Source organism: Camellia sinensis, chromosome 13 (assembly GCF_055761805.1).
Source record: "Camellia sinensis isolate YWXY chromosome 13, ASM5576180v1, whole genome shotgun sequence".
Lineage (NCBI taxonomy): Eukaryota > Viridiplantae > Streptophyta > Magnoliopsida > Ericales > Theaceae > Camellia > Camellia sinensis.
The window spans coordinates 83,012,784-83,032,098 of record NC_138973.1 but is presented as its reverse complement, the minus strand read 5'-3'; positions in this window follow the sequence as shown (position 1 = coordinate 83,032,098).

Genomic DNA, 19,315 nt, shown 5'->3' with positions numbered 1-19,315 from the left:
AATTGAAGGTCTATGACACTCCTAATTCCATAATTAAAATAAACACAACAGAAAGCAGAATAACCGAGCCAGTTATCAACAATACATCATGACTGGAAAAAATAATTATTATAAACTCAAGGATACATCAATAGCTCTACAACAATCTCCAAAATCCCAAATTGCAAATTAGTTTCACAATAGATCTAAAACAATATATATACACAATGCTGATAATAAACGTAAAAAAATAAAAATAAAAATAAAAATAAAAATAAAAATTAGAAACACATAGGGCAAACACATTATGTGGAACCACAAAGAAAATGACACAAAACACAAAATTTTAATTAAACAGAACTCAATAAATCAAATATTATAACAAAGATCGTTACCTCCATAGCGCAGTGGGTTCTCCAACGTGATCTACAAAACATAGAGAGATAAAGAGATTTGTATAGTAAGTTGAGTCCAAAAGAGGAATAGTTGACCCTCATATCTAACTGAGGGGAGAAAGGGAGTGTTTTGCTGGAAGAAAATCTGAAATTGAAATCAGTTTTGTTAGACTTATTTATTTTGATGATTTATTTAATTATGTTTTAATTTATTTGAAAGAGAAAAATAGAATCCAAAATTTATTTTGATGATTTATTTAATTATATTTTAATTTATTTGAAAAAGAAAAATAGAATCCAAAATTTATTTTGATGATTTATTTAATTATGTTTTAATTTATTTGAAAGAGAAAAATAGAATCAAAATTTATTTTGTCCCATTATTTCTCACCTAAACCTTTATCTTAAATGTTGTTAGAATGTATTTAATATTTGATTAAATCAGGAGTTCAAACAGCACAAAACAGAGGTTCAAACAGCTCAGTATAGCAACAGTTCAAAAGGTTCAAAAGATTCAAGTGGAAGATATTCAAATTTGTAATGATGGAGGGAAAGATATTCAAATTAGTAATGATGGAGTTACAACGGCTATAAACGGCTATAAATTCAAATGAATAGTTCAAAAGGTTCAAAAGATTCAAGTGGAAGATATTCAAATTTGTAATGATGGAGGGAAAGATATTCAAATTAGTAATGATGGAGTTACAACGACTATAAATTCAAATGAATAGGTCAAAAGGTTCAAGTGGAAGATATTCAAATTAGTAATGATGACTACAACGGCTATAAACAGCTATAATTTTCATTACATATACCAAAGCCTCTAATGTAAAACAAGTTACAAAAAAAAAAACCTGAAAATATTCTTTGATCTATAATCACTCACATCTATTCTCTGAAAAATTCTCTGAGAAGTATTCTTCAATTTTTTTTTTACATCCTCTTTCAGAAATTATACACTGAGCCTAATAGCTTTAAGCCCATCTTTCTTGTGTGAGGTTTACAGAAAAACCAAAGCTTCATTTTTATATCTATCTTCGAGAGATAATTCTTGTAGCTTTCTGTGAAAGCAAAAACACCTTCTTTTCAACCTTGTAAGAGTGTAGTACACTCAGTGTTCTTGACTTAGAAAGTCTGTGTAAAATCCGTGGAGGATTGCTCCATTTGTAACGAGGTTGTTAGCACCCCCAAGAAGCTAGAGTATAGTGAAAAATCTCAAGTGAAGCTTGAGGGGTGGACGTAGGCCGAGTTGAAGCCGAACTACTATAAATTTGTTTGTCTCTCTCTCCCTTATCTCTTTATTTTATTTAAATTGTTGTAGCTATATTTCATATTTTCACTGTGTTAAAATCATTAACTAACATAGTTGTTGTAACGCCCCCAAAATAATACAATAAAGATAACTCATATGCGGAATAAATATGAGAAACAACATACTTTCATACATCAGAGTTTACTGTTTAACAAACAATTAAATGCCCTATAGGCTTACATCTTTCCAAGTCATTGCTTGGTTACAAAATTGAGTCTCGCTCATCACATCTTAAGCCCTTGGCTTTACAAATACCAACAAACACACAACAATACATAAATAAGAAGCTCTTGCTTCCCGAAAGTCCATCCACGCTATTACCTTAGAAGAAGCATCTCATCTGCACCTGAAAAATGGTATTCCCTTATAGGGTGAGCCAATAGCCTAGTAGAAATAATCCAACACAATTTATGAAGTTTAGCAAAGGTATAAATACCACGTATATAAACAATACCGATATGGAAGCATCCACAAGGTCTACATATCCAAATGCCACTAAGGCCAATCTTATCCCATCTTCCAACTTATATATGTTACTCAATTCATGAGTTAAATTCATTATCTTACAATCAACCAAAATGAGACTACAACTCAATGGTTCTCCAATTATGCAAAACACACACATAAACACTTTAATCCTGCCATTTTACGGAAATTTCGTTCGCGGGAACCGGCACCCATGTATAATAGATTTCGAGTGTTTCACCCAGGACACTCAGGCCAGCTTGCTTTAAATGGAGTTCATCCCCTTTCTCCTCCTAAACAAATATACATATGCAATGTATTAATAAACATATTCATATATGGAGTACATCCCCTATCTCCTCCCAATAAACATATATATACAATGTATTTATGGAGTACATCCCCCATCTCCTCCCAATAAACATACATATACAATGTATTTCCAACATGGTCATATTCAATGGCACTAACAATAGATTAGCATTAAATCGCCTAATCTTCATGCAATTTCTACAACAATCATAGCCATTCTCTACTGATAGTCCAATACAATTATTTCCAAGATATATTCAATATCGGGTTTAATAGTTTATTCAAAATTTCCATAGATGAGATAATACATATCCAATATCACCATTTATATCAATAACCATCCAATTTAACATATTCAATGTTAATTCCAATTATTTATACAAAATAATCATTTTATCAAATTAGGGCAAAAATCTCCCTTTTTTAATAGTAACCCCAAATACCCAAAATCAACTATTTTGGTACACCAAGAGTTTATATTCAACCCCAAACATCATTTATCTCATACACATCAAAAACCCCTATTTTCATTTTACACCAAATCTTAGATTTGTCCAAACCACAACCAAATCTCATCATCTATACACAATAGCAAATAACTAAGCTAAAAACCATACTAGAGTGGAGAAAATCCCTACCTCAAGTGTAGAAGAAGAAAAGAGTTGAAACCCCCAAAATCAACGACGATGAAACTCAATCTCCACCGCACACAACGAAGCGCTCGAGAAGTTACACAACTTTGACAAAGGAACTATGGCCAAAATCCCAATGGATTTGGAGAAATCAAAGAGATAAGATGATTTCTAGAGAGAGAGGCTCTAGATCTGGATATTTCTGAGTTTTAGAGAGAGGGAGAAAGCAGAAAAGTGATCTAAAATGTCACTTTCTCGACCTGTTATAACACGGTCCGCTTGAGCGTGGAAACCCTCACTCGAGCATCAGACACAGGCTCCTGCTCGAGTGTGAAACCCTGCACTCGAGCGTGAAATATGCTCTCCCAGTATTTTTGCAGACACAGTCCCCGCTCGAGCGCCCAAACTCCCGCTCGAGCGTGGAACAAAATTTGTGAAGTCTGCTCAAGCGCATAAACGGCTGCTCGAGCGGACAAACAACTTTGAATGCATTTTTCCCTTTTGCTTAGAGAGGTGCTGCCCCTCGACTCCGCCAGGGCGCTGCCCCGGACCCGCCAAGGGGCGCTGCCCCCTGGACCCCTGCGAGCTGACCGGGCAGCTCGACCCCCAACCGACCCAGTCGAAGTGGCAAAACGTGAAAGAATGATGGAAACCGGGATCGCTATAGTTGTTAGAACACTTGTTTTAATTATTTTTATTTCATTAACTATATTTATCTATTATGCTAGTCATAATTTTTATTAGGGTATTATTAATTTTTAATTGTAAAAACCTAATTCACCCCCCTCTTAGGTTGTCTTTTGGGTAACAATTGGTATCAGAGCCTAGACTCTTGTTTTACATTTAACCATCTAGGAGTTTCTATCTATGGCAACCTTAGCTGAAGGACAAGCCACAAATAGGCCACCACTATTTGACGGAAACAACTATAGTCATTGGAAGGATAAGATGACTCTATACCTACAAGCCACTGATTATGCCATGTGGATTATTGTCACCAAAGGTCCAAAAATTCCTACCAAATTAGTTGACAATATTAATGTACCTAAAACTGAAGATGAATGTGATGAGAGAGATCATAAATTATTGCAAGCCAATGCTAAAGCCAAACTCATCCTTGTTTGTGGATTAGACTTTAAGGAGTATAATAGAATTTCAAGTTGTGATTCAGCAAAAGAAATTTGGGACAAACTTGAGATAACGTATGAAGGTACAAACCAAGTAATGGAATCTCGTATTGATATGCTTGTTCATAGTTATGAATTGTTTAAAATGAACTCTGATGAATCTATTTCAAGTATGTTTACTAGATTTACTGAAATTATAAACTCTTTGAAATCTCTTGGCAAAACTTATACTAACAGTGAGTTGGTAAGAAAAATTCTTAGGTGTTTACGAAAGAATTGGGAAGCAAAGGTCACCGTCATTATAGAAGCCAAAGATCTCTCCACACTTGGATTGGATAAGCATATGGGTTCCCTTATGACTTATGAGATCACCATGAAAGGACATGAGGATATTGAAAACAAAAAGAAAAGTGGAATTGCATTCAAAGCCTCATCAAATAAAGAAGAATATGAAAACTCCAGTGAGGATGAAAGACATGCCATGTTTAGTAGAAATCTCAAAAAGCACTTCAAGAAAAACAATTATGGAGGAAGAAGACCTTTCAAGAAGGAGTATAACAAAGATAACAAGAAAGAGCCTATTATTTGCTATGAGTGCAAAAATCCTGGACATATGAAGATGGATTGTCCAAAATTAAAGAATCATGGAAAAGACTACAAAAGAAACAAAAAGGCCATGGTAGCAGCTTGGGGAGAAAGTGAAGATGAAAGCTCAAGTGATGAAATTGAAAATGAAGTAGCCAACTTATGTCTCATGGCTCTTGAAGATGAAGACTCTACTCAAAATGAGGTAACTACTCTTTATGAAGAACTTGAAAGTACATTCCATGAACTATCAAATGAATTTAGAAAAGTTTGTGCCAAAAATATTGTGTTAAAGAAATCTGTTGCATCTTTATCTATTAATGTAGAATAATTAAAGAAAGAAAAAATTATTTTAAAAAATGATTTTGATACTATCTTTAATGAGAAAACTACTTTAAAAAATAATGTTGATGATTTAACAAAAACACTTGAAAATTTTGTAAAAGGTAGAGATAATCTCAACATGCTTCTTGAAAATCAAAGATGTATTTTTGATAAAGCGGGTATTGGATATGATCCTATTAAGAAATAAAAGAATCCCAATACAATTTTTGAAAAGGCACCTCTCATGACACACCCTCATATTACTTGTCATTATTGTAGAAAGAAAGGTCATTGTATATCTTATTGTCCATTCAAAAAGAATATGAACATGGAAATTAAAAAGATTTGGATTATTAAGGGATCTAACAAAATTAACCAAGAAGGACCCAAGAAACTATGGGTTCCAAAAACCAACACTTGATTGTCATCTTGTAGGTTTGCTTTAAGTCTATAGCTAAAGAAGGAAAGTGGTACCTTGATAGTGGATGTTCCAGACACATGACCGGAGATACATCATTCTTTACTAAACTATCATCGAAAGATAGAGGATTTGTTACTTTTGGAGACAACAAGAAAGGAAAAATCATCGGTATTGGTAGCATCGCAAAGCTTATCGTGTTTTTAATAAAAGAAGAAGGAGGAAACAATGATGATTTGCCAAGAGAATGGAAGTTTGTTCATAATCACCCTAAGAATTTAATCCTAGGTGAACCTACAAAAGGTATTGAAACTCGCTCTTCACTTAGAAACATTTGTAGTAACTTGGCTTTTCTCTCACAGATTGAGCCTAAAAACTTCAAGAAGCCGAATTCGATGAACATTGGATGATAGCTATGCATGAAGAGCTTAACTAATTTGAGAGAAACAAAGTGTGGGAACTTGTGCCAAAACCTAAAGATTATACCACTATCGGTACCAAATGGATCTTTCAAAACAAGCTTGATGAATCCGGCACAATTATAAGAAACAAGGCTAGACTTGTTGCACAAGGATACAATCAAGAAGAAGATATTGATTTCGATGAAACCTTTGCTCCAATTGCTAGATTAGAAGCCATTCGCATGTTACTTGCATTTGCATGTTTTAGAGATTTCAAACTTTATCAAATGAATGTAAAAAGTGCCTTTCTTAATGGTTTTATAAATGAGGAAGTTTATGTTAAACAACCCCCAGGTTTTGAAGATCATGTTTTTTCCAAATCATGTTTTTAAACTATCAAAAGCTTTATATGGTTCGAAACAAGCACCTCGTGCATGGTATGAACGATTAAGTAAATTTTTGATTGAAAATAATTTTTCTAGAGGAACGATTGACACAACACTTTTCATTAAAACTAAAAATGATGATTTACTTATTGTGCAAATATATGTGGATGACATTATATTTGGTGCTACTAATGAAATATTGTGTAAGGAATTTGCTAAGTGTATGAAAGGTGAGTTTGAGATGAGCATGATGGGGGAGCTAAATTATTTCATTAGGCTTCAAATCAAACAATGTAAGGAAGGAATTTTTATCAACCAAGCTAAGTACACAAAATAATTACTCAAAAAGTTTGGTATGTATGACTCAAAAATAGCTGGAACACCTATGACCATATCCATTAAGCTAGACAAGGATGAAAAAGGTAAGTCCATTGATCAAACAAAATATCGAGGTATGATCGGCTCACTTCTTTATTTAACTGCAAGTATACCCGATATTATGTTTAGTGTTTGTATGTGTGCTAGATATCAATCAAATCCTAAGGAATCACATCTCAGTGCTGTTAAAAGAATTTTTAGATATCTTGTTGTCACTCAAAATTTGGGACTGTTTTATCCTAGAGATGTTGCATTTGATTTAATTAGTTACTCGGATGCCGACTTAGCCGGATGCAAACTTGATAGAAAAAGCAGAAGTGGCACTTGTCACTTTCTTGGTAACTCATTAGTATATTGATTTAGCAAAAACTAAAATTCTGTTGCTTTATCAACTGCCGAAGCTGAATATATAGCTTCTGGAAGTTGTTGTGCCCAAATATTTTGGATGAAACAACAATTGGAGGACTTTGATTTGCATTATGATCATATTCTTATTAAATGTGATAATACTAGTGCCATCAATTTAAGCAAAAATCTGGTTTAACACTCACGAACAAAACATATTGAAATTCGATATCATTTTTTAAGAGATCATGTTCAAAAAGAGGATATTGTACTTGAATTTATAAACACCGACAAGCAATTGGCGGATATTTTCACAAAGCCCCTAAGCGAGGATCGCTTCAATTTTATTCGTGGCGAGCTTGAAATGTCGATTTCTACTTAAAAAGTTTTGTTATGACTATGGAACTTGAATTTTTGTTAAAATGATATATGTGTATTGCTACATTGATATGAAAACATTTATATCAGTTGAATGCTCTCAAGTTCTTCATACATTTATTCTCCTTAATAGTTTGCTATTCTCAACTGTGTAATTTTTTTTTTGGTTCTGCATCTTGAGATAAAATTAACATTGCATACATTGATTTTTTTTAAACCCTCATGATATTTTTTTTGCATTACAATTCCAGCAACACCAACGTCCCATTAAGTTTAATTTCTGCTAGTATTATTCTATTTTAATTTCTTTAATTTCTTTATTTTTTTTTCTATTAGGCTTAATTTCTTTTATTTTTATTTTTTTTCATTATTATTTTTTGTTTGGGCTTAATTTTCTTTTTTTTTTTCTACTTTTTAATTTCATTTTTCAGTACTTAAACATAAAAACAAAAACAAATTAAAATAAACGTTTTTACATAAACAAAATAATAAAAAAAAACATCCTTCATTTTCTTTACGGCCACACGTCGATCAAAATAAACATAAAAAAACAAACAAACAAACAAACCCTTCATTTTTTTTTCCCGGCCATACGCCGATCTTACTTACTCGCCTCTTCCATAGTTTTCTTCTTCTTTTTATCACCCTGAGCGGCTCTTGACGCCCCTGCCCCTGTGTTTTCGTAGAGAGCGACGACTCCCCGTTGACTATCAAAGGCCAAGAACGACGTTGCTCCAAATCAGGCCATGGAGGTGGTCTTTCGTTTAAGCTCTTTTTTTTCGGCCTTCAGTGCGCCTATTTCTGCTCACGTATCCTTGTACATGCGCTGAAGCAAAGAGAGTTGGGCGTTGACCTGATGGAGCTCACTTGTCCTGTTTTGCAATCGGTGAGCCAATTTTGTGACTGCCATCACCGTCTCCATATAGGACATCAGTGTGAAATGATTGGCTTCAATGTTTGATTGAGCTACCATGATTTGCTCAATCGACATCATAAGAAGGTTAGAAAGAGAAATGATAGGAAGAGTAGGAGCCGGGGCACTCGGCCCAGCAGCGCTTACAGGACATTCAGGTCTGGAAACAGAGTGAGGGAACGAGATGAGGAAGCCATGGTTTAGAGGTGAGAGGTGTAAAAGAAATAAGTTGTGAAGAAACAGAAGAGAGTGGTGAAGAATAGATAGAAGAGAATGGTGAAGAAGAAAATGGCAGAGTGTGTGCTTAAGAAGAAGGCAAAAGAGAAGAAGACAAAGAGGGAGAGGAAGCCGAGGCGTGTCCAAATCGAGGCTTGCTTTTGTCGGCCAATGACGCAAAAGTGAGGACGCGTGTCCGGCACGATTTTCGACGGAAACGAGAGAGGCGCACGAATCATATATTTATGTATATATATGTTTTGAATTGTATAGATGCCATTTATCACTATCATTTTCCTCCTCCTCCTCCAGATTCTGACCTATGATTTCCTTTTGATAATGTCACACAGGGAGAAAATATATGATGTTATGTATTATGGTATTATTTTCAAACTAATCTGATGTTATGTATTTATAGTTTGATATCTTAGTCTCATATCATGTCTCTAATTAAAGCTTATTTATTATACATGTGCTAACCTATGTATTTAGAAATGAATTCAGGGAGCATGACTTGATGGAGAGCCTTTCTTACTTCCAAATCAACTCAAAACATCATTGTGTGCCATCATAAAAAATGGGGAGATTGTTAGACTTATTTATTTTGATGATTTATTTAATTATGTTTTAATTTATTTGAAAGAGAAAAATAGAATCCAAAATTTATTTTGATGATTTATTTAATTATATTTTAATTTATTTGAAAAAGAAAAATAGAATCCAAAACTTATTTTGATGATTTATTTAATTATATTTTAAATCCAAAATTTATTTTGATGATTTATTTAATTATGTTTTAATTTATTTGAAAGAGAAAAATAGAATCAATTTTGTCCCATTATTTCTCACCTAAACCTTTATCCTAAATGTTGTTAGAATGTATTTAATATTTGATTAAATCAGGAGTTCAAACAGCACAAAACAGAGGTTCAAATAGCTCAGCATAGCAGTAGTTCAAAAGGTTCAAAAGATTCAAGTGGAAGATATTCAAATTTGTAATGATGGAGGGAAAGATATTCAAATTAGTAATGATGGAGTTACAATGGCTATAAATTCAAATGAATAGGTCAAAAGGTTCAAAAGGTTCAAGTGAAAGATATTCAAATTAGTAATGATGACTACAACGACTATAAACGGCTATAATTTTCATTATGTATACCAAAGCCTCTAATGTAAAACAAGTTATAAAGAAAAACCTGAAAATATTCTTTGATCTATAATCACTCACATCTATTCTCTGAAAAATTCTCTGAGAAGTATTCTTTAATTTTTGTTTATATCCTCTCTCAGAATTTATACACTGAGCCTTATAGCTTTAAGCCCATCTTTCTTGTGTGAGGTTTACAGAAAAACCAAAGCTTCATTTTTATAGCTATCTTTGAGAGATAATTCTTGTAGCTTTCTGTGAAAGCAAAAACACATTCTTTTCAATCTTGTAAGAGTATAGTACATTCAGTGTTCTTGACTTAGAAAGTCTGTGTAAAATCCGTGGAAGATTGCTCCATTTGTAACGAGGTTGTTAGCACCCCCGAGAAGCTAGAGTATAGTGAAAAATCTCAAGTGAAGCTTGAGGGGTGGACGTAGGCCGAGTTGAAGCCGAACTACTATAAATTTGTTTGTCTCTCTCTCCCTTATCTCTTTATTTTATTTAAATTGTTGTAGCTATATTTCACATTTTCACTGTGCTAAAATCATTAACTGACATAGTTGTTAGAACACTTGTTTTAATTATTTTTATTTCATTAACTATATTTATCTATTGTGCTAGTCATAATTTTTATTAGGGTATTATTAATTTTTAATTGTAAAAACCTAATTCAACTCCCCTCTTAGGTTGTCTTTTGGGTAACAAGTCTCACATGTTGTAATAGGTTGACTTGGTCGAAGACGACTTGCAAAGCCCATCATTTGTTTGATGACAACTCGCTCGATTTTGAACGATTGAATGGAGTGGTCGGGGTTGTAATAGGCAAAACCGAGAATGAATAGGGGGTTGGGGTTGGGTATCCCGCATAGGATGGGCTCCAATGGGGGAAGAATGGGAAAAGAGAGAGAGAGAGAGAACGAAAGAGTGAGAGAGAGAGAGAGAGAGAGAGAGAGAGGGTGGAAAGGGGAAGAGAACGTCTGTTAGAGAGAGAATGGCATCAAACCCTTGAAATGTTTGAAATTTGAAATCTGAAAAAAAACCTGAGATAAAGAAAAATAATAAAAGAGAAGTATTATCTTAGCCTTTAATTTGTATGCCACCTAAGACAAATAATTCACCAATTTAAATCTATGACACTCACCAATTTAAATCTATTGCCACCTAAGATACATGAACAACAATAAATAAAGCCAATCTCCAAAGATATCTTATATTTACCATAGGTCTTAATAGCACTTCAAAACACAATCAGACTCAAATAAAAATTGAGTGAATTCCTGTAACAAAGCTAATTAATTCTAGAACTTGACAATCGTTATCTAAGAACTAGAACACATCTTATAGAACCTGGAACACATCTAAGACATGAAACAAACAATAGAAACCAGTACGGTAGATAAAAATTATAAATATTCAAGATATCCAAAGATACACTGCTTTAGGCATTGATAAATTGCAAATAATGTCTTGCTCATTGTGATCTTGTGCAAAAAAGTAAACACGAACAATTTAATTCTTTGAAATTGTGTTTGGATCATAAACTTGAATATGGATTTGAAAAAGGAAAAACATAGGTGTTTTCATCAACAATAAACACCAACAATAATGTTGTTTTTATTTTTAGAGCTATTTTGGATTCTATTGTTATATAGATCATAATGAGCTGTTTTGAAAAAGGAAAAACATAGCTGTTTTGTAATTTATCAACAATTTAAATCTATTGCCACCTAAGACACATGAACAATAATAAATAAAGCCTATCCCTAAAGATATCTTATATTTACCATAGGTCTTAATGGCACTTCTAAACACAATCAGAGAATTTAAGAAAGACTTTTGGTAATGAGATTAATTAAAGCTTGAACAGTATAATACTGTAGCTCGACTTTTTCGCGCGCCCTCCTATCGGAGAGGCTCGAATTGGTCCTACAGTTCGAACTCCTGTCACGGTTCTGAATCTAATCTCACAAAGTGCAATGTGAAATTGATAAACACCAAAGAGTCCAATCCGGCAAATCATTTTGGAAAATTAGATTTTAAATCAAATAATTCCAAAATTGGACTGCTTTGCCAGATTACAGAGTCGCCACTTAAATATTTTCTTTTTGGGAGATTTAGAAAACCCTGACTCGTGCCAAAGGCCACGTGTCCGTCATCACCAATGTTGCCTTGGCTTGGGAACTTGAGTACGAGAGGGGAAGGTCCTGAAATGAGCACCCCCACTTGCCGGATTAAAAGATCGGCCTCTACTAATCATGATATGTTGTTTTATAAACACATGTGTTCTTATCCGGTTGTTGGCTAACTTTACTATGTGATACACAGCATAGCAAATATAGACTATATCGCAAGAATTGGAACAAAACAACTCATGTTTGTTTTTGAAAATGGTTTGGAGTTGCCACCCTCAAGTGGGCTAAAGCGCGGATTTGCCATCAAACAACGATGGGCTTAAAACATGATTTGCCACAACAAAGTGGGCTTTAAAAACTCACATTCATCGAATTGTTCCAATTCAAACAACTAAGCCTCCATCCACAAGCATTCATGCAGTTTATCATTTAAGCAAATAGCCTCATGGAAAGCATGCTAAACATGGAAATCACTCACACACATGCAAGTATGCTAAAGCGTAAAACTTACAAAGTACTCCAAGCCAAAACAGAAAACTAGTTAGAAATATGCATGATCCTAACTATGCAACATGCCTAATGCAACACATGCAATAATGTAACTAAATAGGCTCGGCTATCTAAGATGGCATATGAATGCAACAATTTGATACATGTATTCAAAGAAGTATTTAATTGACAATGCAATTTGAATGATGCGCCGAGCCTGGTGCATGCAATACAAATGAATGAATGCAAACATGCAAGCATAAGGTATGCTAATTGAAACGTGCCCTAATCTAACCACCGAAAGCGGGTAAATAAAAAGGAGAAAGACGTGGGGTTGTAAGACATGCACACACACACGCACCCTTATTACAACATTGCGCCCTCTCGACGGAGGGTCCGAATGAATAAGCTAATCTACACTAAGCTAAGCTAATTATTACAAAATGAAACTAATTAACTATTCTAGCTAATTAATTATTACAACACAATTGAATAACTAGCTATGCTAAGCTAATTAAAATATTACAAAAACAGATTAAACTAATTAATTACAACACATGTAATAATTAGCTACAACTAACTAATAAAGCTATTAAAATGGCCTCACGGGCGAAGGAGACATGCATGCGAGGTCGGCTTCCTCCCGAAAATCCACCACCTTGCCCTTAGATGCATCTGTTTGCATATCTTTGGACCTCTGAAAAGTATGCTAACCTCCAGATTGCCTCTGTTCCATCTCACGAACACACTAGTGGCTGATCGACTGTGATTGGTGGCCATTGGCCAGTAATGGTGTTCAGTCAGTTGGCTTTGGTGGCCGGTCGGCTAGTACATGTGGCTGGTCGGCCACTACTCTCCTAAACTTCCTCTTTTTGCTGCAACAAAGAGCAAACAGGGTAAGGCAGTGTATTTTACAAGAAATGTGTGTACTGCCACCCTCTTTATCATTTCTCAAGCTCAAAGGAGTATGACACTTGGCTCTCAAGCCACCAATCAAGCATTTCAATGCATGATGGCCAAAGAGTCAAGCTTGTACAAGCTTAATGAATGCACAAATAAGACTCGAAGAACCACCACCCTATCATGCATGATCAAGGGTGATGGAGACAAAGGAGATTGGCTTATTTCATTACTTTGAGTATGAAATGGACCAATCTACATTGTGTTCAATATAACGTCCGATTGAACACATGCAATGCAATACAATATGCTTATCTTGCTCATGTTTTACTTGTCATGTTTTGTTTACACATTTTACATTACCAAGTCATTCTTTAACCAATTAAGTCCAATGTGAAAGTCCTCTAATGAGGGAGGGGTCAACCAAATGATGATTTAAGACATGAGAGAGATCATGCCTTTGGCTAGGAGGAACCCTCAAAAGAGGGTTAAAGCCATTAAGCACAAGCTCTATCTCAAGCTTAAACACAATCATGAGGTTAACCAACCCTCAAAACAAATAGAAAAATGAAGAAATGAGGGAGGTTGCAAACTTGTTTAGTGCTGAAATGACATGTAAAGGACACTTAAACATGAGAGCAATACATGCAAGTCATGTTCAAAAGCCAAAAGCATTAATCTAATGAATGGCATTACACTAGAGGCATGCAATATCAAGCTTAAATGACCAAACCAGCTCTGGACAGAGCTTAAACATGACAAATCAGTAGCCAAAACATGCTGAAACTTAGGCACGAAAGGCAAGAAAAACATGCTCGCATGTTGGCTCACAAACAAAGCACAAAGCACAACTCTCAAAAGCAATGAAAGAGTAGAATATGTGAGAGTGTGACAAAGTTATATGCACTGAAATAACATGTAAAATGATGCTATAACATGCAACCATCTCATGCAAGACATGTTAGAGGCCTTAAAGCACTAAGCTAGTGAAGGCACTTGCACTATAGCTATACAAAACAAAGCTCAAAAGGGACAAACAGTCCAAAACAGTCCTAAGACAACTTAAATGAAGTTTTAAAACATGCTTGAAGTAGGCTAGAAAGAGCTAGAATGAGAGGCTAACACATAGCACAAACTAGACTATTAAGCACAATTGCACTACAAGCATACAAAGCGAGCCTCAAGTGGCTAAACCAGCTCAAAACAGAGCTAAAGCAAGTCAAAATAATAGCAAAACACATGCTGAGATCAAGTCACAAAATGGTAGAAAAACATGCTCACATGTTAGGCTATCTACTCATCCTCCAATTTTGGACTTCAAAACATGTTTTTATTCACTGAAATATCTCTGAATATTAGTGTTTAAGAGGGCCAAAAAGTTTGACTTAGAGGGTGATGAGAAATGACACAAAAGCTTAACAAGCGAAGAGACAAAAGGGTGGACAAGCCCTTAGCACAAAATAGGCTCAAACCACCATTTTTAGGACTGAAAAACAGAGTTTTTTACAGTTGAAAACCAGCCTAAAAACAGTGTAAAAAGATGGCAAAACAAGAGTTCAAAGCAAGCTTAAAGAAGGTAAGTAGTATACCTTTGAAGCAAAGAGCACTCTATGCACAAATGATGTACCAAATCAAGCTAAAACCACCTTTTGGAGGTCAAACAAAGTCCCAAGGAATCTCAACCCAAAGAAAAGCAATTTTGGTTAAGGATGCCTTGGCAAACTAGTTTTTTATCTCTACTTCCATGCATAAAAGGGCAAGAGAGAGAGAGGAATCTAGAGAGAGAGGATTTTTAGAGAGAGAGGCTCCCAAAGTTTGCTAACCTTGAAAAACAAGAGATATGGCCTCTATATATAGCAAAAAGAGAGCCTTGGGTCGAAATATCTAATTACATGACAGCTGGCATAGCGTAGAATAGCTGGAGGAGAAATATCTGCAAATTCTTAGCTTTCTGGACACTTTTGGCCAACCGGACACTAATGGTGGCCGATAAGAATCACTTTTGGCCGACCTATGGCCGGCAAGCTCCATTTGTGGCTGGCACCCTCCCCCAGTGGCCGACAACAAAAATTAGTCCCTGGCCCCGACTTTAACCAGGCACAACTCCTTCATCTGGACTCCTTTTCATGTCATTCTTGAGTCTAAATTGTAGCCCCGGAAGTATTATTTCCAATGGTGGCAGCCTCATATTAAAATTCTAATTGTGCTAAGAGATATCCCTCTTTTAGCGAAGACTGCTCAGTTTCGGTCCAACCGGATTGATACCTAACTTCAACCAGCCATATCTCCCTCATCCGGACTCGGCTTTAGGAGATTCTTGAGTGAAAAATGAAGCCCCGGAAGTCTTATTTCCAATGGTGGTGGCCTCATAGCTGAAATCCATGTATACAAAAGGATAGGCTTGATTTAACGAGGGCCACTCGACTTTCTCTTAACGGTTCATGCCCATCTTCTTCCCCAACATGGTTTCTTCTCTCCTCTCTCATTTTCTTCAACTCTAAACCCCTAAACAAGGTGTTTTGAAATATTTTCAAATATTTCACCTCTCTTTCACTCATTTCCACTTTGTCCTTGCTCGGTTTACCGAAAAGCGCAACATTTAACAAAATGTGAGCCTCGGAACATCGTAGGAACTTTGTTTCATAAAAAATATTGAAAGAGAGGGTTTTAAGGTCTAAAAACCATTCAAAATAGTTTTGGTCAAATTTGTTGCTTTCCTTGCCAAAGAAATCAAACCTTTGCACTGCAAGACTTCCATAGCGCCTAAGTCTTAAGGGCGGTCAAAAATGGGGTGTCTACAAATACCAAAAATTCAAACCAAAGTATGAATTTAAGAAATCAGACAGTATGATACCACAATATGAATTTAAAAATCAATTAATTTAAAAAATTAACTCATGAATTTCCTACCTTGTTTCGATATGAAAGGTCTTAAAGAAGTGCACAATGCGTCAGACACAATGTTTCAATCACAAACTGTAAACCTATTGTTAAAATTTAATTTGTAATGACCCAGAATTTTTTTAAAAAAAATAGCTAGTGCATAATTTAATTGAACAAAATTTTGAATTTAATTACTGTGTAAATTCTATGCAAAAATAGTTTGGTTTTGTATTTTTTAAAAATAGTTCCCGATCTTAGAAACTTATGAAATTTTTATATGTTGTTCTCATATGAGTCTAGCACATTGGATAAAAATTTCAGAATTAAGTGATGAGTATTTATTTTATGAAAATTCATGGACTGATTGGTGTTCAGTTTAATTTATAACATTTGAAATTTAGTTTTGGGTGTTCGGACCAAGATTTGAGATAAATTTGTTGGGTCTATTTTGGTATATAATTGGACCATGTTTGACTTATGGGTGAGACCCATGACTTCGATTTAATTTAAATTGAGTTTGTTTAACGACACATGTTTAACTGTTTGGTCCTTTTTAATTAGCTGATTGGTAGTAATCACCTTGAGAGTTGTTATTATTTATTATATAGGATTATAATAAATATTTGATAGTTGATTTTATAGTGTGTACCATATGGTGAAAAATTATATAGTTTATAAGGAACGAAATGTGTATGTATTGCATAATAAGCAAAATATTATATTTTGTGATGAGAAAAGTTATATCATTTTATAATTAATATTATAAAATTTTGAGGTATTATTATAATTTTTTTTTGGGAAATCAATTATGGGGAAATGAACCCACGTGGGGTTGTCTCCCCCACGCCCTTCTCTCTTTTTTTTTTTAATTTTTTTTTTATATTTTTTTTCTTTCTTCTTTCTTTGAGCAGAGAGTTGGGCTCTCTCTCTCTCTCTCTCTCTCTCTCTCTCTCTCTCTCTATTTCTCCATTGATGCTCAATCTTTGAACTTGAAATGAGAGTCTTTAGAGTGAGATTTTGCCAAAGTATTGTAAATAAAAGTTGGAGAGCTCGTCGTGGTCTTCGTAATGGTGGTATCGGATCCATGATCAGGCGATGTATGTATTTTCAGATTTGCTTTTCTTCATATTTGAGGTAGGGACTTTCTTCAAATTCTTACATTAAAACTATGTTAGGGTTATTTTGAGAAAATATGTTATTATAAAAGGTATTACATATATATATATTTTCCAGATTTTGTTTGGTGATTTTTGGAAGAAAAATTAGGTTGAAGTGTTAAGAATATTGTTGTTTTGAAATTGATTTGGAAAAAAAATCATCTTGTGTTGGAAATACTTGTTAAAAATTCAAAAATAAAATAAAATAAATAGTTGTAATGTAACGCCCCCATTTTCATGCCCAAATGGTACGGCTCATTAAGATAAAACTGATCATAAATCCTCATACTTGCATTACATGAAATAAATAGTTTTCTTGTAAGAATAAAATTTATTTAACAACAATTAATTAAACAACAAATATCCCTAAGGGTTTACAAGTTTCCGAGACTTGAGCCTGGTTACAAAAAACGATTATTCAAACCCACACACATAAAGCCCTTGGCTTGAAATCAGAGTCACAGCAAACGAGCACATTATGCTCTCTACACACACTTCCATGCCTTTAGTTAGTCGGAATCACCACATCCTTTCCTGCACAAAAATCCCATAGGGTGAGCACAAAGCCCAGTAGGAAAATCCTTCACAAAATATATACATTTTATACAAATTTCATGAGATGGAATGCTTATGCCATGCCATGCCTTTTTTGATAGTAAAACACACCTTCACCTTTTGAAAACCAACATGCTCCATGATGCCATGTAATTCTCCATTGTTCAAAACTTAACAATTTAACTCAAGGGGCGGTAAATACAACTCTGGTAATCCCTAGGTCAGTGTCTGCAAGTAGACTATACAAGTACTACCAATTTGTCATTTTTACCATTATCAACTGGAGGGCTTGACACCCATAATCTGTAATTTTTACCAGTCACAGTTGGAAGACTCAACACCCATAATCTACACTACCTGTCAAGACTTACCACCGTATTTATCCCAAAACAATTTCATGATAACTCATTTCTCAACATTCTTTCTCAATGCAAGTTTTCAAATCAACTTTCAAAATTCAATGCAATTTCACAAGATGAATAAATATTCTTATTTCAATTCATCCAAGGGATAACATAATTCCCACATTTCAAACATTTCCAATAACGTAGTCATCTCAAGACCATATCAACACTTTTAAGCAACAATTTCCAAAACCTCATCAATTAACATATTCCATGGAAAAATCATCATTTATATGTAATAAATAAACAATTTTCAGACATCATTTTTTTGGCACACAAAATAAATATAACAACATATTCTAAAGATTTTTAACACCTTCCTTAAAAATCCCCAATTTCTAAGTTTTCTCACCAAAACCATTCATCTTCAAATATTTAAGAAGATCTCACCAAAACTTCTTTCTTTCATCAACGTAGTTCAAAAACCCCCAATTTCTATCTCAAAGGATCAAATAGTAAACCCATTTCTAAAATCACTCTTTTTCTTGAATCAACAATTAATTTTCAAAACTAAACAAAGGATGATTTGGAAAATCATCTTGATCTTGCAAAAACATATATATAACTCAAAGAAAATCCCTACCTCAAGTGTAGAAAACCCAAGCAACAAGGTGAAACTCCAAAGATGACGAAACCCACTTTTATTTAGATCAATATGAAGCTCTTGAAGCCTTCTACCTTATTCTCAAAGACACTAGGGTCAAGAACACAATGGATCTAGATGAAATCTTAGAGAGAATGTGAGTTTTAGAGAGAGAATATGAAGATCTTCGTTTATGGAGAGTTTTTGAGAGGGAATGGGCTGCTGAAAGTGACCTAAAATGTCACATTCACGATCCGATATGAACAGGCTCGCTCGAGCGAAGGAGTTCTCGCTCGAGCGACCAGACACAAAAAGGTCGCCTCGCTTGAGCAAAAGAATGCTCGCTCGAGCGAACAATGCAAAGCTTCAGGTCTGCAACGCAGAAGCACGCTCGAGCGAAGGAAACTCGCTCGAGCGAAGGAAAGCTCGCTCGAGCGAAGAACACCAACCTTCAGGTTTTTTAGAGACATAGACGCATGCTCGAGCGAAGAAAAGCTTG